Raw genomic sequence first — 21,466 nt, forward strand, 5'->3', positions numbered from 1 at the left:
ACGTGACAATAATAAAGCAAATTAAAATCCTGGAGAGCCAGGTCGTGTTCTAAAAGCTCAATTCTTTTCTTAAGTTTTGTACTTCTCTGCCCTCCGATATCAGTTTAACATGAAGTCTGGTAGAAGCCAATCTGCCCAGAACTGAACTGTAAAGTCACAGTGAAAACTCCCTCGAGACTTACAAACTCTTAATATCTATTGAAGCACGTTGACGCTTTGAAGAAATTCGGTTACAGGATCGATCGAGGACTCCAGGTCATGGCTTGAATGGAGATAAATGGTTGTGCTTGCTGAGCTGCCACTTATATATGTATTTGATGGGGCCGGCCCCTTTCAATGCTGTGCAGCTTTTCGAGATGCCTGGAGGGAAGTGTCCCCCTCAAAGACCAGTTTCAGGCAGTGTCCTAGGGGAGCAAATCCTGCCGAGGATGCTTAGATTGACCCGTGAATCGAAACTAAAGCACTTTGAAAGGATAAAGCATTATTTGCTGTATTTGTTTCTCATGACTGGGAAATCCGGACTCTGGGATCACATAGCGGATTAAGGGACTGAGCCGAGAAATGTCTTCACTCCCAGAGTTGTGATTCTTTGGAACTCTCCACTCCAGAGAGCTCTGGATGCTCTGTTTTCTAGTTGGATGGGTTTTTGGGTACTGAGGGAGTTGAGGGATTGATATCGTGGGAAGGTGGAGTTGAAGCAGAGGATCAGTCCCGATCCTGATGAATGATGGAGCATATTTGAAAGACTGAGTGGCTGGTATTTCTGATGTGGTGACAGTCTTGTTTCTGGGTTTGGAAAAGGGCTAAGAGGAACTGAGGTGGGAGGAAGATTTACTTAGAATCACAGAATCCTACGGTGCAGAAAGAGGCCATTCGTCCCATTGAGTCTGCACCCACCACAATCCCACTCAAACTCTATTCCTATAGCCCCATGCATTTATCCTCATTAATTCCCCTGACACTAAGGGACAACTTAGCATGGCCAATCCAACTAACCTGCGCATCTTTGGGCTGTAGGAGGAAACCAGAGTACCCGGAGAAAACCCATGCAGACACAGGGAGAATGTGCAGATTCCGCACAGACACTGACCCAAGCTGGGAAAGGAACCTGTATCCCTAGGTGCTGTGGAGCAGCAGTACTAACCACTGTGCCACCGTGTCGCCCACATAAAAAGTGGCATTGGGGTGGTGGGTATATTTTTGGTAAAGTTTATTTATTAGTGTCAGAAGTAGGCTTACGTTAACACTGCAATGAAGCTACTGTGACAATCCACTAGTCGCCACACTCTGGTGCCTGTTCGGTACACTGAGGGAGAATTCAGCATGGCCAATGCCCCTAACCATCTTTCGAAGGGGAATCCAGATTGATTTGAGGAAGTTTATTTTAACGCACAGTGGGATCAACATTGCAAAGGGAAAGATGTGGGGAGGTGACAAACCTTACAGTCACTTAAGAAGCTGCTTAGAAGAGGAAGTTCAGCTCATTTTGACATGCCTGAGACCCAGTGGGCTCGGCTGTTATCTGTATTGTGAGTTTTCTGTCTAGTCTCTGAGTCAGAGAAAGACTGCTCACTTCCTTCCTTGATGGACCAGTCATTTTGTGTAACATTCAGTGAGGAGATCTTACTGGTGCTGGCAAAAGAATTGTCTCTTCGCACACTTGTGCTCCTGATGCATGTCCTGTTTTCTTGCAGCCCATTGTTATAGAAGCTGGACTTTGGAAGAATATCTGCTTTCAGTAATTTCACATAACATATAGTTAAGAATCCACTGCTAAAAATCAAAAATGTCCAACTTTATATGGGAGGGGTGGTCATTAGGTCTCTGTAGTTCATCAGGCATCTCACATTAAGCCTTGCATTACCTTTCATTAAGTTGATCTTTTTCTACGCCCCAGCTATGACTGTAACACTACATTCTGCACTCTCCCGTTTCCTTCTCTGAATGGTATGTTTCGTCTGTATAGCGCATAAGAAACAGTACTTTTCACTGTATGTTAATACCTGTGACAATAATAAATCAAATCAGATCAAAATCAAACTAAGTTGATCTTTCTCTACACCCTCGCTATGACTAACTCCTTTCCTTTTCTGTGAATGGTATGCTTTGAATGTATAGTGCCCAAGGAACAATACTTTTCACTGTATATTAATATATAAGACAATAATAAATCAAATCAAATCAAAATCAAAAATACATTCATTGCCATTGCTGTAATCTTCCCCAATCCTCCAAGAACTTTGCATTCCTCCAACACTGGTCTGCTGTGGATTCTCTGGTTCCCCCCCACTCTTCCCCCAGCTCTACACATTATTTGGGCCGTAAGCTCTGGAATTCCCTTCTCTGAAACTCTTTGCTTGTCCGGCCTTTTAAAACCTACCTCCTCAACCAAGCTCTTAACGCTAGTTTTAATGTATCTCTGTCAGCTTTGCCACTGGTTTTTGGCTGATTACATTTCTGTTTCTGCATGCCCTCTTAATGTGGAGGCCACCATTTTCAATCTTCCATTATGACTATTATAACCTAGTGACTGTTAATTACCACCCAGCACATTTACTGTGATTACTCTATGATCCATTTATTCCACGTTGTGAAAAGCGACTTGATTAATGGCAGGAAGCACATTACCTGTTAGCATCTGGTATGACAGCTGGTGTTGCCCATAAAGGGGAAGTTTAGTTGAATACACACCAGCTCACTCAGCCTCACAGGATGTGTATACTCTAAAAATAACTGATATCCAGACGCATCTGATTTGGGGTTCAAATAACTCTGCATAATCTTCATGTGTGGCTTATGATGTTCTGTGTATCTTGAAAGAGGTGGCTGCCTTGTAATCATTCCTCAGTTTAAAGCTAAATTTATTTACTTATCACGCGTAGCCTTGCATTCATACTGCAATGAAGTTACTGTGAAAATCCCCTAGCCGCCACATACCTGTTTGGGTACACTGAGGGAGAATTTAGCATGGCCGATTCACCTAGTCAGCACATCTTTGGACTGTGGGAGAAAACCAGAGATCCTAGAAGAAACCCATGCAGACATGGGGAGAACGTGCAAACTCCACACAGACAGTGACCCAAGCCGGGAATTGAACCCAGATCCCCGGCGCTGTGAGGCAGCAGTGCTGACCACTGTGCCACCGTGCCACCCCAGTTTATGCATACGCTGCATGCATTGTCATCACACTTGTTTGGTAGCTCTTTCCATCTTAATATCAGACAGACTTTGAGTTTTGTACTATCTAATGGAACACATCATTGATGTACAAAGGTCTTCTTTATGACTTGTCCCTTTCTTTGAAATGCATTTTTGCCCTGGAATAGATTTTCTTGTGTGCATGAAACAAATGTCATTATCTAATTGAACCGAGTACTGAAGGACCATTTCAGAGTCTGCAGTTGCAAGAGAGACGGAGGCTAATGGGAACTGAAATCAGTGAAGGACAGGAGCAATTAATGGCTGCTTTACATTCTCCGACGCTGAAGGTCGATCATTGTAGAGAACGATTTGAGGCAAAAGTCTCGTCCAACTTAAATCATTTTTTTGAAATGCTGCCAATGTCCCTAAACCTTTCTTTCAAAAAAGGCAGATGACTTGAGAGGAAAATGCAATTCTCTCACAGCCTCTTGTGAGGCAGACCTATTGTCAAAGGGACGTTGTTCTTTGTGGGCAGAGAGGAGAAAAGAACTGGATGTCATTTTGTTACGATGGCAGCACTACAGTGGAGCCTTTGCAACCCAGCGCTGATGTTTCAGTAAGCACGTCAGTGGTATCGGGTGAAAGAATGAGGCTGCCAGGAACTTGAAACTGAAACATGGGATGGTAGCAATATACAGCTTTGACGCAATCACAGGAAGAAAGTCGTTCATGTTTTGGGGCTGAGCCTCCATGGGAAAACTCCAGATACTGCCCACCAGCCTTGACCATCTATCTGAGGCAGTGACATGTGTCCAGCAAACATGAGGTTTGCCAACTTGCAACCATAGCTCCTCATCAACTGGGTCAATGGGAAACAGCTGTTCAAGGTAATACACTGCATCATCCCATGTTCTTGCTGTTCGTACTCTCTCTTCAAGGCTTCCCTTGTACCAAGGTGCAGAAACACACGTGTCTCTGTGGTACTGAGACTGTCATTAGAATGGTGAATCTGGTTTTCAGATCCTGCTTCAGGAAGGATGTCAAGACCACAGAGAGGATACACAAGAGATCTGATGAGAAGCAGAGACCCAAAAAATAGAAACACATTTGCATTCTGTGTTTCATAGACTCAGGATGTCCCAGAGTGCTTTACTTATTGAAGTACTGATGTAATGTAGGAATGATGTAACTAAGTATCTCTTTTCATGCTCTTTTATCACATGATGTTATGTTAGATCTCACGGTGAGGTGATGGCCTAGTGGTATTATTGCTAGACTATTAATCCAGAAATTCAGCTAATGTTCTGGAGACCTGGTTTTGAATGCCGCCACAGCAGATGGTGGAATTTGAATTCAATGAAAAATATCTGGAATTAAGAATCTATTGATGACCATGTTGGGAAAAACCCATCTGGTTCACTAATCTCCTTTAGGAAAGGAAATCTGCCGTCCTTACTCAGTCTGGCCCACATGTAATTCCAGAGCCACAGCAATGCGATTGACTCTCAACTGCCCTCTGGAGGGCTACTAGGGATGGGCAATAAATACTGGCCAGCCAGCAACACCATGTCCCACGGATGAATACAAAAAGTGTTCTCCGCTAGTTCTAAAGTTGCTCTATAGCTGGTAACACCAGCTCTGCCACTTCCCGGCTTGATTCAGGCCTTCCACGCGGTCGAAGCACTCTGACAAAAGTAGGATTTTCTCCACTCTTCCCTTTTGGCCGTAGCCTTTCCTGTTGAAGATTTCATTCCGTTGAAGATTTTCCCTGGACGCTCTCGCCCTGCAATCATTGCTCTTGCCACTTCTTCCAGTCGCCGGGCTCTTCACTGATTGCTTCATCCATTGTGTTCACTGCTGCCACCATCTGTTATCAACATTGTGGGTCTAAGATGGGGTGGTTCAAGATCTGGAGAACAGATATGGCTGGAGGCAAGGCTGTTGGTAAACTCAACCTTTTACTGAACATTATATTAGCAGTATACAACACAGACTCAGCATGAGGCTCCATATAGAAAGCTGGAAGGAAATTTGGCAGCTACGACTCTCACCAACTTTTACAGCTGTACCATAGAAAGCATTCTTTCTGGTTGTATCACAGCTTGGTATGGCTCCTGCTCTGCCCTAGACCACAAGGAACTACAAAACGTCGTGAATGTAGCCCAATCCATCAGCCTCCCATCCATTGACTCTGTCTACATTTCCTGCTGCAAAGTAGCCAGCATAATTAAGGACCCCACGCACCCCGGACATTCTCTCTTCCACCTTCTTCAGCCAGGAGAAAGATACAAAAGTATGGGGTCACGTACCAACTGACTCAAGATCAGCTTCTTCCCTGCTGCTGTCAGACTTTTGAATGGAATTACCTTGCATTAAGTTGATCTTTCTCTACATCCTAACTATGACTGTAACACTACATTCTGCAATCTCTTGTTTCCTTATCTATGAATGGTATGCTTTGTCTGTATAGTGTGCAAGAAACAATACTTTTCACTGTATGCTAATACATGTGACAATAATAAATCAAATCAAATTAAATAGAATATCTCTCGTGCTCTGATTTAAGGTGACCATATGTCACTAATAGTTTAGGCTATATATTTAGTTTATACTACATCTCCCCCGCTTCCCCCCCACCCCCCGCCCCCCCCAAGTCCTTAACTCGCATAAATACTATTTACATTATCCTGCAGCTCAGATCAAATGCCTTCTTGTCCATTGTGAAAATTTATGATTCTAGAAACAGAAAGATCCCAGGTTTAATGGCTAATCTACTCTGAGTTAACTGATCTCCTATGCAGCACTGGAGGGCACTACAACCAGCTCCACTTACAGGCAGGTGAGGGAAAATAGTATTCAGATCAATGCGTTTGATCACTGTCTGTTGTGGATATGTGTAGGTGGCACAGTGGTTAGCACTGCCATCTCAGAGCGCTAGAGACCCGGGTTCAATTCAGGTCTTGAGTGACAGTACAGAGTTTGCACGTTTGCCCTGTGGGCTGAAAGATGAATTTTGTTTTGGAAACATTCAAGGACAGGCTGAATCTCTTGTACACAGAATTGAAGAGATCGAGAGCTTTCTGTAAATCTGGTGCAAGGTTGGGCAAAGACACTGCCAAGTTGCACTTAGTATCCAAAGGTGCGTAGGTTTGGTGGATTGGCCATGGCAAATGCATGGGATTAGGGGGATACATTTTTAAAAACTTTTATTTATTATTTTCACAAGTAGGCTTACATTAACACTGCAATGAAGTTACTGTGAAAATCTTCTAGTCGCCACACTCTGGCATCTGTTTGGGTACATTGAGGCAGAATTTAGCTCGGCCAATACATCCAACCAGCACATTTTTCAGACTGTGACGGGGAAACCGGAGCACCCGGAGGAAATACGTGCAGACACGGGGGAAACATGCTGACTCCACACAGTTAGTGACCCAATCAAAGCCAGGTCCCTGACCCTGTGAGGCAGCAGTGCTAACCACTCTGCTAGCATGCTGCCCACAGGATAGAACATAGAACATTACAGCGCGGAACAGGCCCTTCGGCCCACAATGTTGCGCCGACCAGTCTTATTTTTAAAAAAAAACATTGACCCACTAATCTAAACCAATCCCTTTTCGTCCATAAACCTATCCACCAATCTCTTAAACGCCCCCAAACTAGGCGCATTTACAACTGCAGCAGGCAGGGCATTCCAGTCCCTCACCACCCTCTGGGTAAAGATAGGGCGAAGGGCCCCAGTAAGAAGCTCTTTCGGTGATTGGGTGCAGACTTGATGGGCTGAATGGCTCCCTTCTGCAGTGTAGGGATTCCATGATATGAGTATTAGTATCAGATTTCAAAAGGCTTGTCAAATGTCACTGCCTAAGCTCACACAAGAATGGGCTACATGGTCACGCGCCTTCTGGATAGCTTGCACCTGTAAAATAGCATGTCAGCAAGAATGAATGCCATTTGAGGTTGGAAAGAAAATTGAACCCATTCTTGGCTCTGGTAGTTGTGAGTAAATAGCATCATCTTCCTCAACCAGAACCACAAAAGAAACCACATTAGCTCATTGGCTGATCATTATGTTTTCAGTTTGTGGAATTATGTTCCATACAATTTGCTGTCACATTTTCCCTCAGATGGCTCACGTATCATTTCTTAGTTCTGAAGCATTTTGGATGTTCGCAAGGTGTGATGAGGTCCTCCCTAAAGAGAATGTGCTTCTCTTTTTTAATGAGGCTTTCACAGGAAAGGAGTAACACGCTGTTTCACAGTCAAAGGCTACTTTCTGTAGGTCGTCTAAAAGCAAAGGAGAGAGTGCCTTAATAAAACATCTTTCTATGTTCTCCCAACACCATTGTGATTTTTGGTAGTGTTCGTGATTAAGTTTATTTATTAGTGTCACAAACAGGCTGACATCAACACTGCAATGAAGTTACTGTGAAAATCCCTGAGTCGCCACACTCTGGTGTCTGTTCGGGTACGCTGAGGGAGAATTTAACATGGCCAGTGCACCTAACCAACATGTCTTTTGGACTGTGGGAGGAAACCAGAACTCCGGGAAGAAACCCACAGCATCACAGTGATTAGCACTTCTACCTCGCAGTGTTGGTGATTCCTGGCTTGGGGAGACACGGGGACAACGTGGAAACTCCAATAGACTGTGATCCAAGCTAGGAATTGAACCCAAGTCCCTGACACCTGTGGGGCAACAGTGCTAACTACTGTGATACGTGCCGCCTGTTTGTGTTGAATAGAAAAACAATTCACCCCCATTAGTGAATCATAACATTGTAGAAACACCATGAGTGTGAGATAAACTAGGATGGGATGCACTGGGTGAACAATAAAGCCTTTCATTGTTACCAGACAACAGGTAGCACTTCCAGTATGTTTCACGCCATCTCAGAAGATTCTGAATATCTGCCGTGACTGAGATTATTGTCACCATCTGAAGTAATCAACAGATTTATTCACAAGTAGCTAGTATAGGCAGCAAGCTGTGAAAGTAAGGCATGGCATCAATCCAAACACATAGATTCTGCAGCCAGTTCATGAAGGATTAAACCATTATGGACAAGGTCGACTGAAACCTTTCCTATAGGACAAGTGTGATTCTGAGAGAGCTCATCATGGAATCATGTAGAACAAGCAGGAGTGCCACTCTTTGAAAGTGGGGTCCAGATTATCCCCTTCCCCTTCTCTTCACCCTCAGCCCTTGCAAGTTTTTCCCGTCTAGGATTTATCCATTTTGCCTTTCGAAAGCTGCTATTGTATGCGGAACCTCCGACATGGTCTTTTGTTGCCAGAGAAATCCAAGAAACACATCGAGGGCAACGTCAGGAACTCTCCATTGCATTCAACCTGATTAAAGCAGTTTGACACAATTGTGAGGCGCTGTGGATTGTAATCCAAAGGTTTGGGTGTTCCAAAAAAAAAGATGTCATCACAATCCTGCAATTGCTTCCTGATGATATGCTGTAGCTGTTGCGAGTGGGAGGTCTGAAACAGAATCCTTCACAATCTGGATTGGGGGGGTCAAGCAAGGCTGTGCGATTGCCCCCATTCTATTTACAGTCCACCTGATAGGCTATTTACCTCATCAGAAATCAACTTCCCTCTAGTGTCAGTATTAAACACCATCTGGATGGAAACCTCTTTAATTCAGTTGCTTTCATGTCAAACATAGCTTGATAGTTATGGATGACCTACAGTTTGCAGGTGACTGCAGTGTCATTGCCCATCTCTGAACCAGATTTACAAAACACTCTCGATCTCTTCGGTACAAGAAACCCGGAATGTCCTTGAATGTTTCCAAAGCAGAGTTCATCGGGTCAGCCATTCCACCTCCCGTATACATTGAAAGAAACCCTAGAATACGTTGAGCACTTTGCCTGCCTTGGCGGCCACTGATCACTGGATCAGCTGTACCAGCTCAGGGCTTCCACAAACTATGGCAGAGGCTATTTTGTAACAAAGATCTTCTGCAGGTCAACAAAAGTCCTAGGCCAGGATTTTACGCACCAGCACCCCCCCCCCACCCCCCCCCCCCCCCCCCCCCCCCCCTTCCCCACTTGGCGGGGTATTACGATCCAGCTGAACTGAATGGAGATTTTTGGCTTGGCGCGCTCGCTGGGGAAGACGTGCCATGGTGGAGCTATAAAATCCTGGCCTTTGTGCACAGAGCAGTCATCATCATCACATTGCCGTATGGCAGTGAGACCATGGTAAGAACAGGAGAGAATTTGCCTCATATGCGCCTAATGAATTGGGTGCAGAAGTGGATCATTCAGCCTTGAGCCTGCTCCGCCATTAAAACAAGTTGACAGCTGATCTGATTATGACCTGATTGCCACTTTCCTGCCCAATCCCAATAACTTCTATTGCTTTGTTGATCACGAATCTATCTGTATCAGCCTTAAAAATATTCAAATACATTGCCTCTACTTTTGTGTGTGTGTGTGTGTGTGTGTGTGTGTGTGTATGTATACATGCATTTGTGTGCGTGTGTGTATGTGTTTGTACTTTAGTGTGTGTGTGTATATGTGTGTTCTCGCATGTTTGTTGGGTGTGTGTTTGTGTGTGTGCATTTATGTAGGTGCATGTGTTTGTGTGTGTATTTGTGTGCACATGTGTGCACACATATGCGTGTTTGTGTGAGAACATTTGTGTGTGCGTTTCTGTGTGCCTGTGTGTGTTTGTGTGCATGTATGCATGTGCAGGTGTGTGTGTTTGTGTGCATGTATGCATGTGCAAGTGTGCTTGTTTGTGTGCATGTATGTATGGGCAAGTATGCGTGTTTGTGCATCCATGTGTGTGTGTGTGTGTACATCTGTATGTACATGTGTGTGTTGTATATATGTGTATGTGTGTGCATGTACATATATTTATATATGCCTATGTGTGTTCAGTCTCATTGTCCCATAGCCAGAGTGAAGAATAGAACTAGCTAAAAATTGGCAATGTTATTGCTCAAGACTCCTTCTTAGGTGTTAAAGCATTCTCGCCAATCTGTCCTGAGGATTTTCACAGTGCAAATATCAAAACAATTCAGTAAGGTGATGAGCTAACCATCTGGCAGGACCAATGAATAGGCAGCTGCACTCAAATAGTAATTAAGGAAGTATTCTAGTGGGACATTGACACTTACCAGCTTTTCAATTAAAATATTAGCAAATCAAAATGCACTGCCCCCTCAAAACAGCTCTTCGCTCACAGTTGGTGCCTTGGCTCAGTTGGTTGAAGCACCTGGCTACTAAACAGGAGACCCTGAGCTCAAATCTCAGCCTTCACTCGCTCCATTTAAAAGGCCTACAGCCATACTAATCTGAAAAAGAAATGCCCAGGTGAGCTGGCTGTCAGAAACCAGGCTGTTTCGCAAAGAAGGTCCAACTAATGCCTTTATAGGAGCATGGAAGAACAGCTCTTCCAAACTGCTAATGACAAAAATAAGGTATGGACAAAATATTCATCTTTTTGATCTACAATTTTAAAAAAAAACCTCCCATCATTTGAAACTTGTGCATGACGTGATTGAGATAGCGTGCTACATTCTGACTGATGCCCACTAGTCACAGCATTTTGCACTGGAGAATATTTAAGTACACTTCTGTCACCTTTGTAAAACAGTAAGTAGCATAGTCTTACTATTGTATCGTTCAGGCTAAATCTGATAGTTTGGTTTATTCTCAAGTTAAAATTGCCACCAAGGACCAGAAGAGGCCAAAGTAACTAAGAGTAAAAAGTTATTCTAAATGTAATGAAGAGAATTTTTGGGGATCTTTCAACTTGAGTCCAGAATAAAATTTTACATGAGCAGTGAGGTCATTGGATTCGCTCTCTATCTTCTCACATGGTCAAAGCAAGAAGAATTAGTGAACTGAAGTATTCAAGAAAATATCTGTCAGGTTCCTGTACAAAATCCTAAAAATAGCTGATAATGTATAAGCCACTTCTACCATCAAAATAAGTAGGATGTGAATGGTACCTTTTTGTGAGTCATATGCTATTGATGTCTGATTGACAGTAAATCATTTGGAACAGGTAGTAAGTAGTTAGTGTGTCCTGGAACAGAATCCAAAATTACATTAGGGTGCCAGACTAGACCCAACAGTTTTTTCTATCTTGGCATAAATGTGAGGATAGGATGTTTTGCTGCAGAAGTGATTCTGCTGACAAATTAGGAATCTTTTATAGTAAAATAACAGTTTAGCTCTAACTCTAACAAATGGAGCAGCTTAACACTTACCAGTTTGAACAATATTTAAACATGAAAGGGAATAACCTTAATTTCTAACTTATCACTGATTCAGTTCCAAATAAGCAACATTCTTCTTACAGACTCAAAAACAATTTAAATACAGCTAGTAACCATAAATGTACTTCCTATAAGGGTGTCAACAACGTTGAAGCTTTCAGGGAGATTTTGTGGAGAGAACAGCTTACAGACTCTGGATGGTATTTTGCCATTCCACCCGCCACAGGAATCGTAGTAGGTTGACCTCAGGATGGACTTTCTGGACTGGGGTGAGCATGGCCCAAAAGTCAGGCCCTGTCTTTAAACAGAGCTGAGCCAGAACTGAAAAGCTGATTTCTCTCTCCTACATCCCTAGCTCCTGCTATTAACCACATTATCACATGACCCTGTATACCGAAACCTATGTTCCATTCCTTTAATCAAAAACCCCAGGGAACTTTTAAATTTTGTAAACAAAAGTCCTTTAGGTCTCTCCTAATTAAACACTACATGGCAAAAATGAGTAATTACCCTGTTTTCCCAGCATTTGAGCTGTATTCCTACCAGACATACTATTTGTAGAAGAAAACTGAACTTAAACCAAGTCAGTGGAACAGATTTAAAAAAAAACAATTGCCCAATTTTATAACAAGTGTAGGACTATCTTCGTACTGGAGTTGACTGCACTTCTGCTGTGGTGAGGAGCTTGAACCACAATCTTTTGTCTCAAAAGCAGCAACTCTACCAACTGAACCAAGATGAAGCTACAACCATATACTGATAATTGAATAATAGCATTATGTGAACGCACACAGGAATTGCAGAACTGAACAGTGTTCATTAAGTTTGCTTTTTGACTCCGTGGGAGTAGGTGAAACCTGTGGAAGTGGCAAAAGCTGGGAAAAGGGATTTTGCTCAAGGTTAATACTTATTGAAACTGGATTTTACAAAGTATGGAAAATGGTTCAGGGACACTAAGGGAATCAAAGGATTTGGGGGTGGTGGGTGAGGAAAGTGGAGTTGAGATGAAAGAGGAGCCATGATTGTACTGAATGCTGGAGAAGGTTCAGGAAACTAAGTGACCTTCTCCTGCTCCGATGTCTCATATTGAGAAAAAGTTGCTGGGAGACTAAAACAAAGATGATTGAAGATGTGATTTGGTTCAAACACTGGCGTATTTCTGTGTGGGGGGTGGAATTTTCCCTGAATTGCATTACACGCAGTGACAGGCCTGAAAAAAAATCCTTATTCCCACCAGCCACAAGGGCGGGAACTTGCACCCAATCATCCCCTCCCCGCATTGGAGCATTGCTGGCATCCACTTGCCAATAGCAGGGAATGGTGATTGTGCCAGTGTGCCCAGCTGAATCTGAGAAGTAGGGTGCACACAGCCTGAGGAGGGCTCACGTCTTTTTTTCTTATTCATTCATGGGTCATGGGGGTCGCTGGTTGGCGAACATTTATTGCCCATCCCTGGTTGCTCAAGGGCAATTGAGAGTCAATCATATTGCTGTGGCTCTGGAGTCACATGTAAGCCAGACCAGGTAAGGATGGCAGATTTCCTTCCCTATTGGACACTAATGAACCAGATGGGTTTTTCCCACAATCGACAATGGTTACGTGGTCATCAATAGATTCTTAATTCCAGATATATTTTACTGAATTCAAATTCCACGGTCTGCTGTGGCGGGATTCGAACCCAGGTCTCCAGAACATTGGTTGAGTTTCTGGATTAATAGTCTGGCGACAATACCATTAGGTCATCGCCTTCATCCCTTGCTGCTCCTTGTGTGGAAAGAAGATAAGTCCTGTGTAAGGGGGCAAAAGGGATCTCCACCATTCACTGAGGTTCCATTGATCTCCTGCCACAAGAATTACAATGGTGTGCTTGTGGAATCACCGCTGAAGTTCAGGGCATGAGTGTTTTGAGGCAAAGACTTTTGGACCACAGCCACAGGAATAAGTGCTGGAAAAGCTTTCACTGTTAGTCGGATCAGAATATATTGGTTTTACAAGCAGTGATGGCTTTTCTCCGAAGCTCCTCTTGCTGGAAGCTTAAAAGCTTGTGGGACTTCATGGCCTTTTTAAAGTTCGCTACAATAGCTGAATCAATGTAGTGCTGAACTGTGACCCGTCTACAGTGGTTGTATAATCTTCTGACTCCCAGTGCTCTGGTTACTATGGGTGCATTGCTGGGCAAGTTCTTTTAGCGCTGACCACAGACGTGAATAGAGTGTTCCTTGCGGGTGTGCCGGTGTACACATTGTCGTGGCTTCAATCTCTGCCCGTGAAGTTTCTGAGATGGCCACACAGGCTAGCAATGTGTAAACAGCATTGCGCTGCCCTGAACCCCAGTCAGCTGAGACCTCAGCCTCGCAAGGCTGGGCAAGCTGGCAACCCCAGCACTGGCAGCAGCAGTAGCTGTCAAAGTGCTGTATCTCCGCACTGGAATGTTAGTGAGCCCCCAGCGAGATGAGACTCCATGCCATCAGGTGCAAGAATGAAGGCTCATTTACATATAACACAGTAAAGATGCTGGGATCTGAGCTGCCCCTGCACCCGGCACTGGAATGTCAATGCAGCTTCAAGGCCTCATGCCAACAAATGGACGTCATGTGATTGAGGTGCGTACTGGACTAAAGTAGATGTGACGGAAATGTAATTACGGTTGCTTTCAGTCCAGGCAGTTTTTTCTTCTGCTTTTTGTATTGATCCTGCACTGTTCCACAAAATGCGTTTAACAAGGATTGATTCAATATGTGTGTGCATTTTTAGATTTTACATTGCACTCTTGATCTTCTCCATTGAGAGCGTCTCCGTCCTGTCTGGAGTTGGCAGAAGTCTGGGCGATATTGATTGGTGCACGGATTTGTTACCTTGAACTGCAAGTGTTTGGAAACAAGTGCAAACAAGGTCACTGGGATGCTCGACCTTGTGCAGCTATCTATCTGTCAGTTAGATCTGTGATTAGAGGAGGCCTTTTTTCTCGTTTTCTCCTTTGATCATAAGCCATTGAAACCCAAGGTAATGAACTTCCGGCTATGACTTGTCAGAAGCCATGCAGGGTAGAGAGTACAGAGCAACACGATCGATAAGAAACTGAAATGAATATGGGTTTGAAAATGGTTGAAGTGGGGTTGATGAAGGAGAGTGTGTCACCTCACTTAACTTAGGGATGTAACGATAACGCAGTGGTTAGCAATGCTGCCTCACAGCGCCAGGGACCCGGGTTCGATTCCCGGCTTGGGTCACTGTCTCTGTGGAGTTTGCCCCGTGTCCGTGTGGGTTAGCAGCAGTGCCACCATGTGCGTCTGTGCAGTGTTGACACTGAGCGCCCACTGCCTCTTCCTCCCGGTGAGGTGAGATTGCTGGACGTCCTGCAGCCAGAACAGGGCTGGAGGACATTGTGTTGAGCCTCCAAAAGGGTCACTGACCTCTTCTTGCCTTTTGGGGCCAGGCCTTCACTGGGGCAGTCCTGGGCTGTCAGCATTGTGAGCTGCGTGCGCGGCTCCAGTTCAGATATGGCACTCGGAGTGAGGTAGCGGCATGCTGAGCGATTCAGAAGCTGCCCACCAACGAGACGGTGTATGCTCTGAGGCTGCATTATCAATGAGGCGGGGAGGGGATGATTGGGTATAAAGACTTTTTTTTCTGGCCTGCCACCGCATGTAATGCAATTCAGGGACAATTCCTCTCCTACATATCCTTGGAAGCTTGAGGCCTTTGTGTGAAAAGCTGCCTCGTTATGTTAATGCTGGAGGGCACTAGGTAGCTGTTTCTGTTAGTTCTTCACCAGTCTATTCCATATTTTATAGAACATAATCAGTCTATTTCTCCCCCGCTTTGCTGTAAGAAATCGCAATCCCTGCACAAAAGCTAACCAAGCAGAGGGCTTGATCAGCTCTGGTAAACGTATTAACTTTTGGTTTACTTTGAAGACAACCTTTAATCTTCCAGCACATGCTATATTAACCCTCTTACTCTCATTCCCCAGTAGTCAATTGCTCCCCTCGCTTTCCAGTTGAAACTTACAGAATACTAAGAGGCCTACATAGAGTGGACATGGAGAGGATGTTTCCACTAGTGGGAGAGATTAGAACTCGAAGGCACAACCTCAGAGTGAAGGGATGCTCCTTCAAAACTGAGATGAGAAAGAATTTTTTCAGCCAGAGGGTGGTGAATCTGTGGAACTCATTGACACAGAGGGCTGTGGAGGCCAGGTCATTGAGTGTCTTTAAGACAGAGATAGATAAGTTCTTGATTAGTAAGGGGATCAAGGGTTACAGAGAGAAGGCAGGAAAATGGGGATGAGAATCATATCAGCCATGATTGAACGGCAGGGCAGACTCGATGGGCTGAATGGCCTAATTAAAATCATAGAATCCCTACAATGCAGAAGGAGGCAATTCGACCCATCGAGCCTGCACCGACCACAATCCCACCCAGGCCCTATTCCCATTACCCCACATATTTATCCTGTTAGTCCCCCTGACACTAGGGTCAATTTAACATGACCAATCAACTTAACCCGCACATGTTTGAACTGTGGGAGGAAGCTGGTGCACCCGGAGGAAACGCACGCAGACACGGGGAGAACATGCAAACTCCACACAGACAGTGACCCGAAGCCGGAATTGAACCCGGATTCCTGGCGTGATGTGGCAACAGTGCTGACCACTGTGCCACCACACCGGAAGTGGTAGTACAAGTATGTTTGTTGTAGGTTCGTAAGCAACTATTAATCGTTCGATATGTTAATTTTATTAACTTGTTTGTGTTCCAATGTGCTGGGTTTGAAGTATTGAGGTTCTATCATCCTCTTTCTGCACCTTATTCCATCTCTGTTCTTTCGCCCAGGGACTGTCCCCAGCATGCATGCTTTGTTCTTTGATCCCTGCTGTATTTAAATTGTACCTGAACCTGTGCAATATTAATGTGATGGGGCAAAATAGTTCATGTGCTGTGCATTGGAATGAGGTGTGCTCGGAGTTGCACAGGCCTGTGAGAATGTACTGAGCTGCCTGGCATGTGACTTTCCAGCTGATTGGATAGTGTCGTAATGCAGAGAGCGAGCTGTGTCGTTTTAAAAAGCAGCATTAATATTTGAATAAACCCGCAGCAACACACAGCGGCTCTCACCAGAGGTAGGTGATGCTATTTCTGGCTGAGTGGCTATAGCCCTGCGTGAGGAGGTGGAGGTGGGTTTCCCTCGGTTCGGAGGGAGGTCGAGGTGGCTGTGAAAGTGGGAACGGGGACTGATTTGCAGTCTTTTGCAGCATGGAGGTAGTTCTTCACTCTGACTTTGCCGGTAGTTTCTGATCTGTGATTAACGGTGAAGGGTGAGGTCAGTGGAGAGAGGCGAGTGCAATGTACTGTTGCCCTTTTGCTGCACCGCAGGCAACTCGTGATGATGAATGGGGCAGGTTTGAGGCTGATGAATTTGTGAAGGGACACAGTGCTTAAATCTACAGGACACAAGTGAGTGTGATACACTTGTTCTTTTATCATTAACAGCCGAGAGTGATGTTGACACTGGTTGAAGATTATCGAACGCTTGTTTAAAATATAATGGGATTTGTGCATCATTAGGAAGTACGTGCTTACTCTGAAGTGGAGGTTGGAATTGTCAGGGGGAAGAAAATATGTTAAATGGCAATATTTTCATTTTTTTTTGAAAAAAACATGTATTTTGGTGTATTGGAATAGCTCGAAAAGCTGTCTTCATTATTTCAGATCAGTGCAGCCCGAGAAAGATTTAGTTTGCAGAGGAGCAGTGAAAATGCATTGTGACTGATGATGATATGTCGATGCCTTTTCAAGTGCCGACAACTCGCTCCTTTACTGTCTGTAAGCGAAAGATTGTTTTTGGTAGAATGGATTCAGTACAAATGGTGGTTGAACCTGTTTTAAATCGACACCTGACTTTCTGTAACTGCATAAACGTTCCGATTACGAATGAGTGCTGGCTAACCATCAAAGATGGACTTGGAACAATTATGACTTGCATTTGAGAATTTTTGGTTGTTTTTTTAAGAGGTTTATTAATTAGTGTCACAAGTAGGCATACATTAACACTGCAATGAAGTTACTGTGAAAATCTCCTCTTCACCACACCCCGGCACCTGCTTTGGTACACTGAGGGAGAATTTAGCATAGCCAACGAACCTAATCAACGTGTTTTTCGGACGGTGGGAGGAACCCAGAGCACCTGGGGGAAACCCACGCAGAGATGGGGAGAATGTCTGAGTGGAGTCTGCACAGTGACCCAAGCCAGGAATTGATCCCGGGTCCCTGGTGCTGTGAGGCAGCAGTGCTAACCACTGTGCCACCATGCCATTGGCCCATTAGTGTCAAGTGAGTTATGATGTGGAAACATCGTAGGGAGGGGATTGAGCTTGTGGAGTTGATATATGGGATGATGCTGTGCATGTTTTGCACTTGCTCTCTTTCTCTTTCGCTCCCTCCTCTCCCGGAATGACAAACCCTAAGCATCATCTGCATTGCTCTTAAAGTAAAGTCATCGTGGTCCCAGATAAACCATCGGCTGCTCTCCCCTTTTGAGGGGCAGAGCTGACTGGTGGAGATTTTAATCTGAGGATCACCACACCTCAGGTGAGGGGCAAGGTTGAGAAGGCGGGGCCAATATGAATAACCTCAGCAGATACGGGCATTGAACCCGTGCTGTTGGCACTGCTTTGTGCGCTAACCTTAAAGTAGCCCCACGTGTGATATATCCTTCAGTTCACTGAATTGATTTTGATCTGATTTATTATTGTCACATGTATTTATCATACAGTGAAAAGTATTGTTTCTTGTGCGCTATACAGACAAAACATACCGTTCATAGAGAAGGAAACGAGAGAGTGCAGAATGTAGTTTTGCAGTCATAGCTAGGGTGTAGAGAAAGATCGACTTAATGCAAGGTAGGTCCATTCAAAAGTCTGGCAGCAGCAGGGAAGAAGCTGTTCTTGAATCGGTTGGTACATGACCTCAGATTTTTTGTATCTTTTTCACGAAGGAAGAAGGTGGAAGAGAGAATACCTGGGGTGCGTGGCGTTCTTAATTATGCTGGCTGCTTTGCCAAGATAGTAGGAAGTGTAGACAAAGTCAATGGATGGGAGGCTGGTTTGCGTAACGGATTGGGATACATTCATGACCTTTTGTAGTTTCTTGCGATCTTGGGCAGAGTAGGAACCATACCAAGCTGTGATGCAACCAGAGGGAATGTTTTCTCTGGTGCATCCTTAAAGGTTGGTGAGAGTCGTAGCTAACATGCCAAATTTCCTTCGTCTTCTGAGAAAATAGAGGCGTTGATGAGCTTTCTTAATTATAGTGTTGGCATGGGTGGACCAGGACAAGTTGATGGTGATCAGGACACCTAAAAACTAAAAGCTGCCCTGTTGTGCTGGAAGGAGTCTGCATTAAGTGCAGTGCCAGGCCCAATGACACATGACCAAGATTGGGAATGCATTTACAATGTAAGCTGCCAGCACAAAGTCCCAGTACTGAACACCAGAGAGACAGCGTGGGCGCATTTGCTAAAATTGAGGGGGGCGCTTTAGACATAGTAGTGGAAAAATATGGGCTAAGTGTTGCCCCCTGCCAGACAAACATTGTATCTGACCCCTCAGCAACTATTGTCAGATTTTATACAGTGACACAGAACGGTCTCCAAATTACTTTGGTAACAGGAACATTTAATTTTTATGCATTTGGCTTAAAATTTCAGATGCAACAACATGTTTGTTACATAAACCGTTTAAGATATCTGTACTATATGTATTTGTACTGCACTTAGAACCATAGAGTTTTACAGCACAGAGAGAGCCCATCCTCTTTGTGCCAGCCACTGAGCACCTATCTATTCTAATCCCATTTTCCAGTACTTGGTCCATAGCCTTGTATGCTACGGCGTCTCAAGTGCTTGTTTAAATGCTTCTTAAATGTTGTGAGGGTTCTCGCCTCTACCCTCCTTTCACACAATGAGTTCTAGATTCTCAGCACCCTCTGGATGAAAAGATTTTTCATTCGATCCCCTCAAAATCTCCAGTCCCTTACCTAAAATTGCACTGGACTTGCCGATAATTCAGTCCCTTTTTGGGAATGTGACTGGCAAAGATAAAAGCCCTTCGTCAGACTGAGCGAGCTACACAACTGTGCGGGGAGTGTTTGTTCCTCCTTTAATGCTACCTTGGTAACAGGGGAGAGAACTCCCATTCAGTCACTAATCGAACGGTTCATCAGGAGAGTGGATTGGTGTGAGCGTGGAGTCCTGCCGGTCTGACCTTGTTCTGCTTACAGTGGCTCTGCAATCATGTACCGTTTCCCTGCAACACTTTATGAAGTGTTGATTCGCAAGAATTTTCTGAGTCATCGACCAACAGTGAGTCCTGTTTAACCATGAGCAGGCCGGGAGGGGAGAAGTCTTTAAGGAGGGCTGCGACATCCCAATCACACTGATCCTATATTCATAGGATAGAATCATAGAATCCCTACTGTTCAGAAAGAGGCCAGTCGGCCCATCGAGCCTGCACCAACAACAATCCCGCCCAGCCCCTATTCCCGTAACCCCAGGTATTTACGCTGCTCATCCGCCTGACACTAAGGGGCTATTTAAGTTGGTTTATTAGTCACAATTAGATGTACATTCACACTGTAATGACGATACCGTGAAAATCCCCTAGTCGCCATTCTCCAGTGCTTGTTCGGGTGCATTGAGGGAGAATCTGACATAGCCAATGCACTTAACCAGTTTGTCTTTTGGACTGTGGGAGGAAACAGTGCGCCTGGAGGAAACCCATGCAGACACGGGGAGAACATGCTGACCCTGCACAGACAGTGACTCAAACCAGGAATCGAACCTGGGTCGTTGGCGCTGTGAGGTAGCAGTGCTAACCACCCATGGCCCACCAACCTAATCCACACACATTTGAACTGTGGGAGGAAACCAGAGCACATGGAGGAAACCCGTGCAGATAGGGTGAGAATGTGCAAACTCCAAGCAGGCAATCACCCCAAAGCCAGAATTGAACCTGGGTCTCTGGTGCTGAGAGGCAGCAGCACTAACCACTATGCCACATTGCTGCCCATATTCTGCCTGGTAACATCCAATTTTTTTTCCTATTCTTCTTTCTAGGATTTTGTTTGTGTTTGCTCTCACTAATTTGCAGACTGAATGAAAGATTTTCTGTGAATACATGACCTCCCAAGTTAGTGGGCGGGGTGATTGGACCAGTGATGGCAGATGCTGTTCATAAGAATATAAGGTACAGGTGGAGAATTAGGCCATTCGGCCCATTGAGTCTGCTCTGCCATTCAATCATGGCTGACAAGTTTCTCAACCCCATTCTCCCACCTTTTCCCTGTAACCTTTGATCTCCTTATCAAGAACCAATCTATTTCTCTCTTAAAGACACTCAATGACCTGGCCCTCACAGCTGTACTGTGGCAATGAATTCCATAGATTAACCACACTCTGGTTGGAAAAAATTCCTCCTCATCTCATTACTCAGGGGTCGTCCCTTTATTCTGAGGCTGTGCCCTCAGATCCTAGTCTCTCCTACTAATAGGAACTTCTTTGCCATATCCACTTTATCCAGGCTTTTCAGTATTCTATAAGTTTCAATGAGATCCCCCCTTCTCCTTCTAAACTCCACCGAGTACAAACCCAGAGTCCTCAAACGCTCCAGTTCCCATCTGAAATCTGTATATTGTGTCCTTGTTATGTGATGCTCTGATTTGATATTATAATTAAATAGTTGTGCTTGAGAAGCAGAGAAATGGTAGCGCAGGTTGAGGAGCTGCAGGATGCACTGCAATGTGCCACAGCATCACCACTGGTGAGGAGGTGTAATTACAGAGTGACAAGTTTACATAGGCAGTTTCCATCATTAATAGGGACAGAGGAATTTGTAGCAGTCACAAGTTGATGGTGAAGGAACAACAAAAACTCTGAAAAAGAAATACGTTTCGCACACAGAATGAATACATATTGAATTGTATAGATTAGATGGAAGGTTTGCTAGTTTCTCTGTTTTCCCCTTTGTTCACTACTTTGCTATAACTTTATAATTTAGCTTCCTAATGGTATGCAGTGTGATG

General features: G+C 44.5%; 1 protein-coding gene across 4 annotated transcripts in view; it reads left to right on the forward strand.

Moving 5' to 3' along the window:
• The window catches only part of psd3l (pleckstrin and Sec7 domain containing 3, like), a 334,929-nt gene that overhangs the window by 41,205 nt on the left and 272,258 nt on the right, over positions 1–21,466 (forward strand). The window contains exon 1 of one of the 4 annotated variants that reach the window (XM_080195047.1): positions 16,428–16,509. The exons of 1 other annotated variant lie outside the window; for it this stretch is intronic. The gene's annotated coding sequence lies outside the window, so the exon portion shown is untranslated. Of the gene's footprint in view, positions 1–16,427; positions 16,510–16,541; positions 16,649–16,759; positions 16,844–21,466 lie in introns of those variants that run through there. 2 more of the 4 variants (XM_080195048.1, XM_080195049.1) reach the window with 2 other exon arrangements.

The sequence above is a fragment of the Carcharhinus amblyrhynchos genome, chromosome 1, assembly GCF_965287045.1.
Source record: "Carcharhinus amblyrhynchos chromosome 1, sCarAmb.v2.hapA, whole genome shotgun sequence".
NCBI lineage: Eukaryota > Metazoa > Chordata > Chondrichthyes > Carcharhiniformes > Carcharhinidae > Carcharhinus > Carcharhinus amblyrhynchos.